Raw genomic sequence first — 3,794 nt, 5'->3', positions numbered from 1 at the left:
ACATTAAATAATAAGACACTTGAGGCAACTCAAGAGTTTATCGAGGAGATGACATTGAATAAATATCAGTGGCAAGTCATGAGAATGAAACAGATTAAAGCAACCAGTGTTTTTAATATTGATGCAGTTTCTATGTTAGCAAATCAGGTTGAAGCTCTTGGTAAGAAAATTGATGGTTTGAATTTTTCTAAGTAGGTGAATCCGGTAATATAATGTGATGCGAATGGAGCAGAGATGATTAATTCATAATATTTGCCCTTCGATTCTAGCATAGAGCATGAGCAAGTCAACTTTATGGGTAATAATTCTAGACCTCAAAATAACCCTTATAGCAATTACTATAATGCATGTTGGAGGAACCATCCCAATTTCTCTTGGGGTGGTCAAGGAAATCAAAGGTCACAACTCCTTCCCGGTTTTCAACGATCTTATCAACAAGAAAAGAAATCGAACCTTGAGTAGATGTTAGCTAAATTTATTTTGGTGTCCGAAACTTGATTTCAAAACACTGAGACAGCTCTAAAAAACCAACAAGCTTTGATTTAACGGCTTGAAAATTAGATTGGATAGCTTGTTAAATTGGTTTCGGAAATACAACAAGGTAGTTTACATAGTAACATTGAAACTAACTCAAAGGAGTAAGTCCATGCAATAACTATGCAAAGCGTGGAAAGGCTAGTCGAGCCTGAAAAGAAAGTGAATCTAGAAGTTGTTGAGAAAAATGATGGGGTTGAGGAAAGTAAGGAAGAGAATAAACTGATGATTAAAGAATACAAACCACGAATTCCTTATCTGGCAACATTGAAAAAAGACCTCATAAATGAACAATATGGTAAATTTCTTGAGTTTTTTTAAAAAATTGCATATTAACTTACCTTTTGTTGAAAATGTTTCACAGATTCCTAAATATGCAAAAATTTTAAAGGAGTTGTTAATAAGTAAAATGAAGTTTGACGACTTGTTGACTATAGACCTCAATGAGGATTGCTCGACTATTCTTCAAAACAAACTACCCCACAAACTTAAAGATCTAGAGAGTTTTACTATTCCTTATCTTATTGGTGGTTTAAATGTTAAAAAAGCATTGGCTGATTTGGGGGCTAGTATAAATGTTTAAACAACTTAGTTTCAAGGAACCAAAACCCACCAGGATGAATGTTCAATTAGCTGACAGATCAATTAGGTATCATAGGGGTATTATTGAAGTTGTACTTGTTAAAGTCGATAAATTTATATCCCCTATTGATTTTCTTATATTGGACATGAATAAAGATATTGAGGTATCCATGATTTTAGGTCGATCATTTTTTATAAGTCGTAATTTATACATATTTTTATCCCATGCTTAGCATATTTTTGGATGAATTATCATTAGATTTGTGGAATTCGATGCTCCTAATTCTTTAATTTCATGTTTTATACTTAGGTGAGCCTAGGAGAGTAAAAAGAGCGAGAAACGGGCCAAAAATAGAGAAAATGGGTCAACATGGGAAATCAACATGGCCTGGACTTCCTCACATGAGTAGACCACACGGTCGTGTCTGTTTAGCAGACTCTAAACAAAGCCTAAGCCACCTTACACGGGCGTGTCACACAGGCGTGTCCCTGTCGAGCCCAAGTTTAGTTCTATTCAGAAAAGGCCACCTTTGAGGGTTTGGAAGCATCCAAAAGCCTATTTAAACATCCTAGAGGAGGCACTTAGAAACACATGGAGTAGGAGGTAAGAAATTACTCGAAGAAAGCCGATTGATCCATCTTAGAAGCCGAATTATCCTTCAAGACTGAAGATCTCCCTTCAATTTCCTTCATGAGTTTTTGGGTTTTCTTTATGTTTTGTTATCATTATTCTTTTGAGATGTTTTCTTTTACACTTATGAACTAAAACCCCTAAATACCTAAGGGGAATGAAACCTAAGACGGATCTTGTTATTATTTTCTGAATTATATGATAAAATTTGACTTGTTCTTAATTATGAGTTCTTAATTCTTTCTTTAATATTCCAGGATATGGATTCAAGTATTGATGTGCTTATTCAGTGGAGAAAAAGTCTCTGTCTAAGAGTAGATCTAGCATAATTAAGCGAAGTTGATTGCACCCCTAGACATAGGGCGACATAATTTTGCCGGATTAGGGTGAAACCCAATAAGGCAATCCATAGATCAAGTTAATACAACACTAGGGGTTTTAATTAGAAAGAGATTTCAATTAATCAACCTAGGGTTAGACATTGTTAATCTCGAGAGAGATAATAATATAACTTAGGGATTTCTACGGATCAAGTCAAGTGAATAAATCGTCTAATTCAGAGTCAAATAACAAGTGAAGTCTAGGTGGAATTTCCCTTGGGTATTGTCCAAATCAATCAGTTTTTCCTAAGAGTATTTCCCCAATTTACTTTCTGTGCATTCTTAGTTTAGTTAATTAGTTTAGTTAAAACAAATCCCCTTAATTTTAGGCTAGATAATAAAAAGAAAGTTAATACTAGTACTTTTAGTTCTTGTGGGTTCGACTTCTCGGTCTTGCTATAAACTATACTACTGTTCGATAGGTACGCTTGCCTTCATCGTGATACTAGTTAGTTTTCAAGTACGGTCAATTATAAATTTAAAACTTATCACGATTTGACATCACAATCAAGTTTTTGGCGCTATTTCCGGAGAACTAAGATATTAGGAACACTTAATTTTTATTACTTTAGCCATTTATTTTATTTCAATTTAAATTTTATTTTGATTTTTGTTACTAAATTTTCTTTTTCATTCTGGTAGGTTTTATAGTTTATGACTAGAAGAAACCCGTCAAGACCTCTATTTTTTGATAATGAGTTCGAAAGCACAGCTCGCAGAAACTGAAGAGAAATAAGGCGAAGCCTACGATACATAGAGAAAGGACAAGAGAAAGATATCCATAATACAACTGATGAGATGGCTGAAAATCAGAATAATCAGCTTCATCCTATGGTTGCTGCAGATCCAATAAATCAGAATCCTGCTCCTCGTACTATGTATGATTATGCTAAACCTACCTTAACAGGAGCCGAATCTAGTATAGTTAGACCTGCTATTGCTGCAAATAATTTTAAACTGAAACCTAACACAATTCAAATGATACAACAGTTTGTTCAGTATGATGGTTTGCAGGACTAGGATCCAAACACTCATTTGGCAAATTTTCTGAAGTTTTACGACACTTTTAAGATCAATGGCGTTTCTGATAATGCCATTCATCTTCGGTTATTCCCCTTTTCATTAAGGAACAAAGCTAAACAGTGGTTGAACTTGTTACTACGAGGGTCAATCATTACTTGGGAACAAATGACCGAAAATTTTTTACTTAAATATTTTCCGCCGGCTAAAATGACTAAGTTGAGGAATGATATCTCTTCTTTTGTGCAGATGGATCTAGAAACACTCTATGATGCATGGGAGAGATACAAGGATCTATTGAGAAGGTGCCCTCACCATGGGTTACCTTTATGGTTACAGGTTTAGACTTTTTACAATGGTGTGAACCCTTCAACAAGGTAACTTATCGATGCAGCTGCTGGTGGAACTTTGAATAACAAAACACCTGAAGAGGCTTATGAATTTATTGAAGAGATGTCACTAAGTAACTATCAGTGGCAAGTTATGAGAACGAAGCCGACAAAAACAGCCGGTGTTTTCAACTTTGATACGGTCACTATGCTATCTAACCAGGTAGAACTTTTAAATAAAAAGATTGACGGTTTATATGGTTCTACTCAGGTACATCCAGTGATGAGGTGCGATGAAAATGGAGGAGGAGTGCATAC

At 34.9% G+C, this 3,794-nt stretch overlaps 1 non-coding gene across 1 annotated transcript; it reads right to left on the bottom strand.

Annotated features, from left to right (window-relative positions):
* Positions 1 to 3,363: 3,363 nt before the first annotated feature.
* On the bottom strand, positions 3,364 to 3,470 carry LOC128280969 (small nucleolar RNA R71). Its single transcript, XR_008271186.1, has one exon. It is a non-coding gene; the product is annotated as a small nucleolar RNA R71 (small nucleolar RNA).
* Between the last annotated feature and the right edge of the window lie 324 nt (positions 3,471 to 3,794).

The sequence above is a fragment of the Gossypium arboreum genome, chromosome 9 (genome assembly GCF_025698485.1).
Source record: "Gossypium arboreum isolate Shixiya-1 chromosome 9, ASM2569848v2, whole genome shotgun sequence".
In the NCBI taxonomy this organism is placed as follows: Eukaryota; Viridiplantae; Streptophyta; class Magnoliopsida; order Malvales; family Malvaceae; genus Gossypium; species Gossypium arboreum.
The sequence above is the reverse complement of the archived record's forward strand: the minus strand, read 5'-3'. Positions and strand labels throughout refer to the sequence as shown.